The sequence below is a fragment of the Triturus cristatus genome, chromosome 2_2 (assembly GCF_964204655.1).
Source record: "Triturus cristatus chromosome 2_2, aTriCri1.1, whole genome shotgun sequence".
NCBI classification, from domain to species: Eukaryota; Metazoa; Chordata; class Amphibia; order Caudata; family Salamandridae; genus Triturus; species Triturus cristatus.
The window spans coordinates 1,047,764,769-1,047,779,477 of record NC_140582.1 but is presented as its reverse complement, the minus strand read 5'-3'; positions in this window follow the sequence as shown (position 1 = coordinate 1,047,779,477).

The following is a 14,709-nucleotide window of genomic DNA, read 5'->3' as shown; positions in this document are numbered from 1 at the left end:
TGATGCTCCTAGTCTTATAAATGGCTAAATCTGGAACCTCTACTATTGAAGCGGCCAAACTTATATACTTTGCTTAGAAATAAAGGAATCTCAAAATCTTCTTCATCAAACTGAGCAGCTTCTCCTGCTTTGAAAATATATATTTTTTTCTTCTTTCAAAAGTATCAGTTTACTTTCATTTTCATAAAAGCACATTCAAAAACTGTCTTTGTAGGTAAGTTCATCAGGTTGAGTCAGTCAAAGGATGTCAGCAACGAAGTCAGTCTGCGCTGTCAGTTGGTCACTTTGGGGTTGGGGATTCCACACCCTCACAGCCCCACTCAGACAAAGGCACCCACAGACTGGACAGGGACATCAGGTACACCAACACGTCGCAGTATGATCTAAAAAAGAAACAAGCATCAGTCTTCTTGCAAACAATATTTTTCAAAAAGCACAAGTTCTTTTTCTGTTTTGGGTCTGATTGCACAGTTTTATCTTTTCTGTCTACATGGTTCTCAGCTGGTTCTGGGGAATTATCTGAGAATTCTACCCACACTTTGGCCTCTGTCTTCTTGGTAATGGAGTCAAACTCTCCTTCCCCTTGCTCAGTAAGAATGGCTGGGGCAGTCCCCTTCCTGACTGTCTCTCCACACACTACTGAATAAGTGCACCCTTGATCATTTGGCATGAGCCCAAGGCAATCCATCTGCCCTGTCTGCGCTGGTAATTTTAATTTCTTCAACTGACCCTTCACCATTTGTGTGACTAGTCTGTGCTGTGCATACTGACAAATAGGAATCACAGTTCTAAGTAAGTCTAGGGGAATATGCATGCCTTCATTCTCTGCCCACCTGTTAGTGTCTTTCTCTACCAGGTGCTTCCACTTAGTCATGACCACCAAATCAGAATTGTGTGTCACCACCTCTGCCTTCAAGATTTTAACCTTTTATTTGTAAGGAAATTAAAGCATCTGTCTAGTAAATGTATGAGACAATGAGCATCTACATGATACACAATAGCTGTGCTTTGTAGTAACTTTTCCCAAACCTCTTGACACAACTCCTTGTTCCAATTCACAGGGGAATCCTGTGTATCAGGCACCTCCAACACCACTCCTGGGTTTTCTACTGGGACTTGCATCAACTGTTCATGCAAAACTGCAGTTTTAGCCTGTATGAACAACTTGATCACATTTGCTTCTTGTGCATTACCTGTTCTGTATAACTCAAGAGAATTAATCATCCATTGTATTAGAGAAAGTTTAAAATTCAACCTTATTGTCATATGCCCAGTGTCAGTCAGTGTGCAAAAGCACAAAAGCAGCTGTATCTGCCCTGTGTCTATCAGAGCACAAAAACACACAAACAACTGTGTCTGCCCAGTGTCTGTCACAGTGCAGTGAAACACTAGCAACTGTTTTTCAAAGGAAGTAAACCACTCTCCAGCATCTGACGTTTTAATCCAAAAGACCAAGAGCACCCTCTTCTTTTCTTGTTTCTCCAACATACTCCAAGTGGCACACTGCCCTGAACTGCCGTATGTAACTCAATGTCTCCTTTCTGTATTGGCCACACATCTGAAACACATTGTATAACCTCTTTTGCAGATTTAAAGGCACATTAACGCTTCTCTCCCCACTCAAAGTTATGTTTGAAAATGGCATTTTTCATAATTTCTTTTTACAGAAAGCAAGGTTTGTCACTCACTTACCATACTGACTTGTAACTGCAATCAACAATCGCTACTTCTAACAGGCTGATATGTTTATGTTCTCTGTAATTTCTAAAATATTCCTGCACGTTACAGTCAAAGCTGAGTGCGTGAAACTGTGCTACATTTTCTCGTTTCAACATTACTTAAAAAGCTTCTAATTCAAACAAATGTATGAGCCATGTTATCAAATCCTCTTCTGGTCTCTGCTGAAATCTGTCCAAAATGCCCTTAATATCTCGCTGAGGCAAGTCCTCCAAAGAATTAATTAAAACTTCCTGTGAGAATTGTAAATTAACTTGCAACTATCCTTCAAAACACCTACTTTATCGTCGATCCACTCTGGCTATCTAAACAGTCAGGTGATATAAACACAGTTTCTCGATATTGTGCTGCTTGGTACATTTGCAACTCTTTTTTCAATGATTTAATTTCCCATGTTTAAATATCAGAATTTTCCTTAGCTTTAGCTAACTCCCTTTGTATTTCATTACTTTCTCTTTCTAACTATGCACATTTCTCATACATGCTACGGACAGCATTCAAAAGGACACCACTTTTTCACTCTGAAATACCAAGTTGTTTTCCCTCTTCAAAATGAACATTTCCTAAGCATTTAAGCATCTGTGCTTGCCCCTCATCTGTTAAACATGCATTAGAGGCAACTTCCCACCCCAATAACTCAGTTGGCATCTGGGAATCTACAACTGAAAACGTTAACATTTTAGAAAGCATTTTCCCCTTTTATTTTTAAATTTCTTATCCTGCAGAGTGACGCCAAAATGTATTGCTTCGGCCTCCCAAATAATAGAAAATACCACCCTCCCATACAGAGGCACAAACACGGCGAAGCAATAAAAAAACCACCAGGAAAGAAATCTCACTTTTATAAAATGAGACACATCAAAGACTGTTCTCAGAATAAGGCATGGGGTTCTATTTGTGCAACACAAAAAGGCTTTCCCAGATGTCAAATGAACAACATTCAAATGTATATAGAGATATATATATTTTATACACATCTCCCAGTGTCCCAGGAAAAAACGGGCCGCACTCCTCACAGGTTATATACGTGGATCTTAATTTATTCTTTCATTATAATAAATGCTTATTGCCAGACCACATTTGTAATGCCGAAACGCGTAGGAATATTTGTCGTCTGGCAATAAGCATTTATTATAATGAAAGAATAAATTAAGATCCATGTATATAACCTGTGAGGAGTGCGGCACGTTTTTTCCTGGGACACTGGGAGATGTGTATAAAATATATATATCTCTATATACATTTGAATGTTGTTCATTTGACATCTGGGAAAGCCTTTTTGCGGTATTGGTTTCTACCGCAGGAGCAACGCACTGCAGTTGAGCGCCATGAAACTGATGTCGGGAAACCGTTGTTGAGAGATATATATATGTATATATATGTGCAAGCAATAATAACACAATGTCAATAAAAAATAAAACACCTCACCAACTGCAAACGCTGCATCTTAGCCCACTCCAGACTGGGGGGTTTACAGCTGGGGTTAAGAGCCAAAGCAAACCGGGTTCTGCAACACTGAAGAAGACACGTACGTCATTCAGGTCAAAATCCCAGTTTCCAAGTCAACAAACCCCAGTTTTATAATCTCAAAGCACTGGATGTTTCGGAGAGGCCCTTTTCTGTGCCAAGGAATCTTACCAGAGTTAGCCACTCTCTATGCAAGCATTCCAAAGGCAAAAGAGTTCCTTCTGCGCTCTCACGTGTTCCAGCCCTTATCTTAACGAAGATTATGAAAGTCTCCAACAGTACAAAAAACAATCGCCAAAAACAACCTTGAACGTGGATAGCCTAAACAACGTGAGTAATCTGGGGGCCTGCCTGTGTGCACAAAAGCTCAAGCTAGACAGAGTCAGAGTTCAAGATGGCAAGACAGCATGTCAAAGCCAATAGTAAGAACTTCCTAATACTTCCCAATGTACAAAACAATGCACATTTGTGCACCACTGCCTATAGCACTGTACACTTCATTTCACATGTATAACATAATGCACATTTGAGCACTACTGCCTATAACACTGCACTTTAAGACTAAGAAGTACATTCCACACCTCTCTCTATCACTTACATGCTTCCAAATGCACATCACACACTTCATGTTCCTGGCAAGGCTGTTCTACTATGTGACAGCTCCCCCACTCTAAAACTGCAAGGTTACACAAAAGAAATCTTCAAGGAAAAGTGCACCTGCAGGAAACATGATGTTGTACATTCAAGCTAGAAAAGTCAATTAAAACAAAGGTATTCAAAGGTCATCATGTGGTCCCAATACATGGGAGTGCCTCTAGCACTACATGGAGTTATATAGCTCTTACTACGCCTGATGAGGTGTGGCATGATTTCCAGCGAGTAGCATGGCCCAAGGTTAGAGTTTTTTTGGTTAGTAGATGAGTAAGTTATGGATATTGTGTTATTGTTCATTGAGATTTCATTCCTTAAGTGTATAGTTTCAAAGGTGTAAATTGGTTTTGTTGGATTAACAAAATAAAATCCACCAAAAATATAATACAATCAGATTTATGAGAAATATAAAATATAATACAATCAGATTTATGAGACAATCAATCACAATAGTCGAGTAGGATTATTTAATCGGGCAAGCCCTGTCTTTAAAATAACTCGGCGTGTACACCACATTGAAAACAGATAGCGAGAAACTGAGTATGCAATAGGCATACTAGTGTCATATTTTAATATCCTGAAAGCCTATGCGCAATGGAGTGTTCCGGTGTCTCGCTTTCTTATATGCCGGGCAAAAAAATAGTACATGTTGGTCCATCTCCGGTATATTACTATATATAGGGCAGCCCTTGGTTGAAGTGCCCCCCCCCAATTATTAGTAAAAGCACATAGGGGGAGTGTGCTGTGCCTAAACTGCAGTAATACCTTTTTGGCAAGGACTGGCTGCATTTCATCGAGGACAGATTCTAACCTATATTGCAATTTTACTTCTAAGAAGGTTGCTGTCAATATGCTAGTCGCGGAACTCCCCTGTAATAAAGTAAGATTGTATTCTTTATAGTTCTTTGACAGGGCCTTCCTCAGTGTTAACAGGCAACTATCTTCAGCACTAGCCCATAAATCACCCATTCCCATTGCAATTAGAGCGATTTTAATATGGGCCAACCATAAAATTTTACTTGCTCCCTGTAAGTTTACTACTTCCCTCAATTCCTCTCTATAGGCAGACAATTCTAGGATGCTCCATAGGCGACGCCAATAAACAAAGGTCTGAGGGCGACCTCTACTGCAATCGGGCCAACTCCAAGATCCATTCGAAGCGGCGTAAGCGGTGTACTTTTGGGAAGACCCAAGAGTTGTCTGACAAAGAAATTCTCAATCTTAGAAAGATGGTCAGAAGGCCGATGACCAAAAATTTCTGCCCCATACAAAGCTGCCCCTCTGGCTTGTGCCTTATAAATTTCCAACACCGGCCCAATCGTTTTATGAGAACAATACCTCTGCATCTTTGACAACTCCACCCCCGTTGTTTGGGACAACTGTAAGCTTGCCTTCTTTATTTGTACGCCCCACTCCATTTTCTCGGTGATTGACAGTCCCAAATATTCACAGACAGACACTTTTTCTAAACATTTCCCATCCAACTGGGGATTGGGTCATGTAGAATTCCCTGCATTAAAAGCCATATATTTAGTTTTCTGAGTATTTATTTCCAGGCCCCTACTCTTGCAGAATAAATGGAACGTGTTCAAAGCCCTCTGTATTCCCATAGGGGACTTTGACAGCAGGAGGGTATCATCGGCGAACATCAAGGCTGGTACCTTGCGGTTCGCCAACCTTGGAGCATCCATATCCCTTCCTGCTGACAAGGCCTCCACTAGGCCATTGATAAATAGACAAAAGAGGGTCGGGCCAGTACGCACCCTTGTCGTACACCTCTATCTATAGGTATGGGATCAGTAAGCTCCTCCTTTTTCCCATACCTAATTAGGGCAAAGTTATGTTCATGTAATCCTTTCAAATGATGACAGAGATACCGGGGGCACCCAGATCTAGTAGGATGGCCCTTAATTTCTCCCTTGGGACTAAATCGAATGCCGATTTTAAGTCCACAAAGATCATATAGAGGCTGGCACCCTCCAAGATCACTGTCTTCCAGTGCAATAATTGCAACCTGAAGATTTGGTCAATAGTGGACATTTTTGCTCTAAAACCGTCCTGATATGGGCTAAGAACAGTAATTTCCTCCATCCAATTCTGTAATCGGTCCATCAGCACTCGTGCGTATATTTTCTGAGTGACATCAATAAGACTAATGGACCGATAATTTGCAGGATGGAGGGGTGAGCCCTTTTTATAGATCGGGATGATTTCCGCCCCCAACCAAGTAGTGGGGATCGCCATTCCCTGAAGAATAGCATTAAATAGGGTCCATAAGTATGGGGCTCAGATAGTAGGTTCAGTGTGAAAAAGATCACCGGGGATCTTATCTAGGCCTGGGGCCTTTGCAGGAATTACCCGGTTTAAAGCATCCGTTATCTCTTTTAAGGAGATTTCTGGGGTATCGGAGTAAGATGGGTGGGGACATTCATTTGCAGCTTGCCCTACGTCACCCTCTACCCTAGAATATAGGGACTGAAAGTGGGCCTTCCAAATTTCTGCCCCTAAATTTGGTTCTACTGCAGATTTGCCCTCTATGGAACCAGTATTTATTAAATTCCAAAAAGTCCTCATGTCCCTAGTGCTTAATGCGTTTCTCAGGCTCTCCCATTTGTCTTCTTCCCAATTTCTTTTTGCCAGTTTAACACTATTTTTGTAGGCTAACCGCTTGGCCTTTATTTGCAACTTATCTTTGGATTTAATGGCTAAGACAAGAGTTTGCTTGGTTTCGCGGCAATTGCCGTCATACCAGGGGTGCCCAGGTACCCCCTTTTTCCTTGATCGTGTATTAGGGAAAAAAATGTTGACCAGGGCAGTTACTAGACCTTGATGGTTTTCTGCAATTTCAGTAACTGAGCTTAAAAAATCAACAGACCCACTCAATAGTTTTGCAACATTTTGAAATGGAATAACGGTTTGGTAGAGGGAGGCTAGCTTTTTTGTGTTTGACAGTGTATACCCATCTTACTCTCCTCCTACAACTAGTTAGGGTTAGATCTGTGGCAGTTAGAGAGTGGCCCTTAGAAGCATCCCCGGCATGAGGCAGAACCATCTCAAGAATCAGGGCATTGAGGAGGAGCCTAGCGCGCAACAAAGATGGCCGCGTAGGTGCGAGGCTCCCGAGGACCTCCGCGACCTCCTGAATTAATCCTGGCGATATCCTGTCCTTGTTGAGGGGACTGTGTCGGGGAACCCGAGCTGAGGCGCCGCCCGTTTTTTGGGCTCGAATCGGACCCCGAACACCGGTGGGAGCATCGATCGAAGGTTGCGGCCTTCTCCTCGCCGGCCCCCCGGATTGGAGTAGTGGGGTGATCCGGGGACAAAGTGAATAACAGCGGCGAGCGGGGCTGGGCGGCTCGCGTACCCCGCACTTTCACTTTCGCTTTTGCGCCCTCCTTGCTTCCAGCGGGGTCGGGCTGCGGAGCGGGGTGCGGTGGTGTGGCCTTGTCCAGGTGCCCGGCTGACCCGCCGGCGGTGGGTTGTCCCGCGGCCCGGTGGTCGCCCCCGCCCCCCCCCTGACACCCGTGATTTGGTGTGGCGGCCCGTTTGGAGATCTTGGCACGACGGTGGAAGAGCCAGCATGTCCACCAAACAAGATGGCGACCGGGCGAAGATGAAGACAACTCGCCGTGGCACGGCGCACCAGGCCAATAGTATGGATCGCTACACGCTCCAGAAGGGTTCTCCGGAGACATCGCGGACATCCCCGGTGGGCCCGACGGAGGCACCTGCCCATCCGGCAGATCTGACCCTCCGGGACGTCATGGGCGCCATCGCGGAGATGAAGGCCTCAGTGGACCAGCGTTTTGATACCTTGGCGCAAAAAATTGACTCGGTCCTGGTGGATGTGGGCCTTGTGAGGGCAGACCTGTCAAAAACAAACGACCGAGTCGACTCCCTGGCCCACACCACTACGAGCCTCACGACGGACGTGGTGGCCCTCCAGAGGGAGGTGCGCCGGCTTGGCCAGGTGAGCGCCCTGATGGACCGGCGACTAGAGGATTCCGAGGGTCGGGCCCGGAGGAATAATGTCCGTATTATTGGTGTGCCGGAGGGCCGAGAGGCGGAGGCGGCGGATCTCTTCGTGGAAGAATTGATCCTGACCCATCTCCAGCCCCGGGGGCTGAGTAAGCTTTTTGCGGTGGAGCGTGCCCACCGGGTCCCCGGGGGCCGCCCTAAGACCGGTGCCCCGCCGCGGCCTCTTATTGCCCGGATTTTTAACTTTCGGGACAGAGATGCCATCCTCCAGACCTCCAGGCAACAGGGACCGGTCAGGCTGGACAACATGGACGTGCACTTCTACCCAGACTTTACTCCGGCGGTCCAGAAGCAGCGACAGAGCTTTCTTGGTGTTAAACGTCGCCTAAGGGACCTAAACCTCAAGTACTCAATGCTCTTTCCGGCTAAGCTGAGGGTGGAGGTGGATGGCCGTACGCACTTCTTCGACCGGCCCGAGGCGGCTGGGGACTGGTTAGACACTTTGCCTGGGGATCGGGGCGGGGGGGGCGCGGCTGGCGAGGAGGGCCCGCCGGATCAGAATTGAGGGGTGACTGTATAGGCCTTGCTCGGGATGTTGTTCCTTTACCATATTTTGCTTTCGTATGTTCCCCTCCCATGGAGGTCGGGTGGGGTCTGCTGGGGGCTTCCCTCCTCCTCTGGGGGACTAGTTAGTATTTAGCTATGGGGCGACAGGCACACTGCACTTTGGGGGGGCTGTCTGGGCTCATGCAGGGGTGCAGGGAGGGGGGAGTTCTGTTGGGACCGGGGGGTGGGGGGGGTGTGTTGTTTGTTAGCACCGCAAGGCAAACCCGCAACTGTTTTGTCGTTTTTAAGATGCTCGGTGGGGGACGACCGATTGTTTTGACGTATGATGGGGGGTAGGGATTTGACTGTGTTGTCATGGAATGTTAACGGCCTGGGGGATAGGATTAAGCGTGGTGTGGTCCTGCAGTACTTAAAACGTATTTCACCAGATGTTGTCTTCCTGCAGGAGACGCACCTTATAGGTAACACCTTTCATGCAATGAATCGGCGGGGATACCGTTTGGCGGCCCACTCCGGCTTCACTTCGGGCTCGCGGGGGGTGGGTATTATGGTCAAGAACTCGCTCCCGTTGGAGATTGACGAGGTGCGCCATGATGAGAGGGGACGCTACACTGTTCTGGTGGGACGAATGGAGGGTAGAGTGTTTATCTTTATATCAGTGTACGTCCCGCCTGGGTTACAAGCCACTACATTTGCAGACCTGGGGCGCCTCCTTCTGGACCTTCCGAGTGGCCTGTTGGTGGTTGGAGGGGACTTTAATGCGGTTGCCTCCGGGTCTATGGATCGCCACCCCCCTAGGGACCTCCCCCGGGCACAGGCATGGCTGCCCGGCCTTTTAGACACGCTGGGCCTGGTGGACTGCTGGCGCTTAAAGCATCCTGGATTGCTACAGTACACCTTCCACTCGGGGGCCCATGGTAGCCTCTCGCGGCCTGATTACATCCTTGTCCCGGCGGCCCATGCAGGGAGGGTGGGGGAGGTGCGCCATTTGGCACGGGGTATCTCAGACCACTCCCCATTGTTGTTGCATTTCGATGTCTTCCCGAGGGGGGATGGCAGGGTGGCCCCGATTAATGCATGGTATTTGCGCGACCCCACCATTCGTGCCGACTTGATCAAATCCTTACAGCGCTATTTTGATGAGAATGTGGGGTCGGTTCCGTCTGCCATCTCCCTGTGGGAGGCTTTCAAGGTGGTTCTTAGAGGGGAGGCCCTCTCCGTTATTTCCAATGCCCGACGGCGCGAGCGGGAGGAGGTGACCCGGGTTGAGGCCGAAATTGCAGAACTGGAGGGTGACCTGGGGAGCGGGGTAACAGACGCCAAGTTGCATGTGTTGCATTTAAAGCAGGCGGCCTATCGGGCCCTCGTCACGGAGGCGGCCAGGGGCCTCAGTAGAGAGCAGCAGGGGCGATTGTATGACAAACTGATTGCGTGGTTGGATAAGAGGGAGAGAGCGAGCCGCGTGGTGCCTTTGATTGAGAGCGTGGATGGAGTGTGTGTCACCGAGCCGGAAGCCATTGTCTCCTGCTTCGCGGACTATTTCCGCGAAGTTTACTCCCCGGTTTCTCCCTGCTCGGAGGAAGATTCCCATGCCCTGCTCCGGGACATCGCACTGCCCTCCCTTACGGTGGAGGACAGGGATTCGCTGGACGCCCCTCCCACCTCGGACGAAATTGCCTCGTCTATTCGCTCGGTTGCATCCGGCAAGGCCATGGGCCCCAATGGTATTCCCATTGAGCTATACAAGCTACGCCCGGATGTGCTGGCGCCCCACCTGCGCGCGATGTTCCTTGCGGCCCACTCGCAGGGCTCCCTCCCGCCGGACCAGCGTCTGGCTACAATTGTGGTGATCCATAAGGAGGGGAAGCCCCGTGAGCGGGTCACATCCTATAGGCCGATTTCGCTTTTGAACGCGGAGCCCAAAATCCTCGCCAAGGTGTTGGCCAACCGGTTGGTTGGCGTGGTGGGCGATTTGGTCCACCAAGACCAATCGGGCTTTATACCACACCGCAACACGGCGCTTAATCTGCGGCGCTTACATGGGGTGCTCGCGCGTGTTCCATTTGTGCGGGAGCCGGCCATCTTGGCGTCCTTGGACGCCACCATGGCGTTTGATACGCTCGAATGGCCATATATCTGGGCGATGCTGGCGAGGTTTGGGTTCGGCCCGGGTTTCGTCAGCTGGGTCAAATTGCTATATTCGGGCCCGTTGGCGCAGGTGGTGGTGAATGGGCGAGTATCGGCCCCATTCGCGCTGGGGCGGGGCACGCGACAGGGTTGTCCCCTGTCGCCTCTCCTGTTCGCCCTGGCCATGGAGCCCCTGGCGGAGTGGCTGCGGTGGCACCCTTCTATCCGTGGTCTCCGCTGGACCCCCGAGCATGAGGACCGCGTGTCCCTCTATGCTGACGATATCCTTTTGTATCTCGCCTCCCCGCGCAAATCACTGATCGTCCTGGTTGATGTTTTGCGCTCCTTCGGTCGCAACTCAGGCCTGGTCATCAACTGGGCGAAATCCTGTGTTTATGTGCTTTCCGGGGAGGCTCCGGTCCTGCCACGGGACTGTCCGATCCAGATTGCCTCCCAGGGTTTCCGGTACCTGGGTATCTATATCACTCTTGACCCGGAGGCCCGCTATGAGCGGAACTTGCTGCCCCCCCTCCAGCGTTTGAGGGAGGACGTGGTGCGCTGGCGGCGTTTGCCGCTCTCGCCGCTCGGCCGAGCGGCCTTATTTAAAATGATGTCCCTGCCGCGCTTCCTCTACGCCCTCCAGAATACCATGGACTTGGTCCCGGCACGCTACTTTCGCGAGGTGGAGGGCCTCCAGCGGCGCCTGTTCTGGGACGGGAGGCCGCGTATTGCTCTGGCTAAATTGACGCTCCCGTGGTACGATGGAGGGGTCGCCCTCCCGGACATCAAACGGTATTACTGGGCCTCCCAACTAGCTGCAATTAATCATGGCCTTTACGGGCCCGCCTTGAACCCGGCATTTGAGATGGACAGGATGCTTCTGCCCGGTGGCGATTATAATCGAGCGCTCTACTCTGGCGCGCCCGACTCCCGTTTGACGGGACCGACGCGTGTCATGGTGCGTGTCTGGCACGCGGCTAATGCAGCTATGGGGTGGAAGGACCGTTTGACCCGAGCGTCTCCGCTGTATGCATCTGAGAGGTTGGGCTCCCTGTGGATGTCGAAGGGCTTCGAGAAGTGGGACACGATCGGAATCAGCACGGTGGGAGATCTCTGGACGAGGGGGGGATTCAAAACTTTTGAGACGCTGCAGGCGGAGTTTCAGCTGCAGGGCAGTGAGTACTTTCGGTACCTACAGGTCCGCCATGCGCTGGGCTCCGTCTTCCCGGATGTCGCATCCATTCCGGAGTCTTCCCCCCTGGAGGACAGAGTGCTAGATGGCCATGTCCCGGACAGCAAGATCTCCCTCATATACAAAAAATTGATCAACGATAGATCGTGCCTGCTGACTAGTCTCCGCGCGGCTTGGGTTGCCGACGGGCTGGAGCTGGACGACGAGGATTGGATTTCTGCGGTGGCCTCTCCGAAAGAGGTGGCCATCCCGGCTCGCCTTCGTTTCGTCCAGCTCAAGATCCTTCACCGGGTCTACGTGACGGGGCCAAGGCTTCTACGTATGGGTTTTGCCGGTGATGGAATGTGTAAGCGTGGCTGTGGTGCGTTGGCGACTTTCATGCATATACTGTGGGAGTGCCCGAAGGTGGAGCGATTCTGGCGTGGTGTGCATGAGGTTCTACGAGTGGTTACGCGTGTCGCGCTGCTGCCTGAAGCGAGGAGATGCTTGCTGAATGTCTGGGAACCTAATGACTATTCGGTCCCCCAGACGCGGTGGGTGACTCTGGGATACATGATAGCTAAGCGTGATATTGCTCAATTGTGGGGATCCCAGAGGCCCCCTGCGGTGTCGGCCTGGAAAGAGCATATGGATTGGTGTATGTTTCGTGAAAAGGTGGTGTATGTGGCGAGGGGTAAGCCTGGGGCGTGGATGAAACTCTGGGGCCCCTGGAACGCCTACCGCGGGGGTATTTGTGAGCCGCCACTGCTACCGGCTGCCTCGCCTGCTCCGTCTCCCTAGATGGCCCCCCTCCCTCGGCCGCGGGCGCGCGGTCCCCCAGTCCCTGATCTACTCCCGTCCCCCTCTTCAGAGTTTTGCTGCTGTTTGGATCCCCCACTTATGGAGCACGTGTTGTCACTTTGGATCGCGGGTTGCCTTGCGGTTGTGGTTTGTTGATGTTGTGTTGTTTTAAGAAAATGGAACCGTATTGTGGGCATGGAGCTATGTGGCCTGCACCATTGATTACCCCTGTTTTCCTACTGTGCACCGCTGAGAGACTTTTTGCTGTATGTATGTAATATGCTTCTGATGCTCTAGCGGCCGGCCGTGTGGTTGTAGGCCCATACCTGTAACTTTTATAAACTGTAATAAACGGTTTCAAAAAAAAAAAAAAAAAAAAAAAAAAAAAAGAATCAGGGCATTATGATCACTGTCGTGTCTGGGCTTGATCTTAAAATCAATTACCCGGTGCCATGATTTGGTGTCCACCAATATATAATCTAGAATAGAGGGGCAACCTGGTCTATTATAAGTGAAATTTGCCAGGGAATCAGATTTAGAAAGCCCATTACATGCTCTAAGGGAGTGATTCACTGAGAGAGTATTCATTTGAGTACCAATGGTTGCCGGGGCATTGGGCTCTGGAAGGGCCCAGTGCAAGTCCTCTTCACTGGGGTTACCCACATCCATATCTTTCAAAGTTTCATACTGGCAATTTAGATCACCAGCCAAAATTACCAGATTATTATCAAGAATGGTAGGCAAAAAGGATGATAGGAGAACTAGTGTAGCAGACTCTTGACCATTCCCTACCGGACGGGAGTAAACATTAATCACTGCTATCTTGATCCTGGCAGGAAAACTCAAAATTACACAGAGAACGGCACTAGAGAATGTCTCTACTTGTTTTGCTAAGCACCCTAGGTGTGTAGCAATCCAGGTGCAAAGGCCCCCCGCTGGTCTTCCCCTTCCCTGCATGTGGCTTGTATGCTGAAAGTTGCATAGCCTTGTCTGTGGGTGACCTCCCTGGCCCAAGTTTCTTGGAGCATGCAAATGTCGTTATCTTGTATAAATGCCCCCCACTCCGGGTTGTCTAGTTTGGAAGAGAGGCCTGCAATGTTCCAGGATAATATTTGGAACTTAGGTAACTCATTCAATGACTGACTGGGGCCACTAGAGTTCTTACCTAGGGGCATTAAGCCAATCCCATCAGTAGGATGATCAACTACTGGGGTTGTCAACATTGGGTTCACCTGCTGTTGGCCTTTATATGCCTGCAGGGGTAAACCTTCTTTAATTAGAATGCTAGAATTTCCTTTTAATTCCTTGCTTCATGCTCCTCCCACTCCCTCGACCTCCTCCGCCACTTGACCCAAGTGGACAGGGTTACCAGTATGGGCTTGTGCTAGGGCCGTGGTTGATGGTTCACATATATCTCGTCGGTTGACTGGGGAGCTACTCTCGGGGGGGTTCCCTCACATTTGAAAAGTGTGGTGGCATAGGATCTAAAGTCTCTTGTACTACCGATTGGTTGATAGATGTTACTGCGATCGGGTTTCCCCTTGGAGTATCCCTATTGTCAACTGAACCCCCGTTTAATGGCTTTAGTCAGTCATTGTCATCTAAGGTATTGAGTACATCGTAATAGTCATTCGCTGGGATGGTGTATCTATGCTGTCTCCACCCCCCTCCTCTGTCCTCCCCGAGTAGAGGCTGTGTGGGGCCAGGTGGATAATATAAATAACCCAATGGTAGAATGTTGATCCCTATTTGTTCTATTGAACAGTTGCCTGTTAGCTCTTACCACATACCACATGTCCCATAATGCATTAGGGGCAGCATGATTGTGTACTTTCCCACAATACACTGGGAAGCAGCAGCTGATTGGAGCCAGCTTATAAGCAAGCAGTAACAACTCCCAGGTGCTTGGCTTTGTTGTTTGGTGCTTGAGCCACGCCTTGATCCTGTAGCTGGTGAAGTGGACGTTCGTTGCACTTCCTCGTGACATTCGTTTTGAACTGGGTTATCTGGACCTTCAGTTGTCGAGTACAAGGACCCTTTTTGTTTATACCTTGGGACCCGGTATAAGAGACTGGTTTAGAAGCGCTGGTCGCGCTATTGGATTCTTCCCTTTCCTTTTTTTTTATCCCATTTCATTGTGAACTTTATTGTTACCGCTAGCGCGAAGTAGCGCTGAACTCTACAGTATAGTTGCCCCATCTCATGCCTGT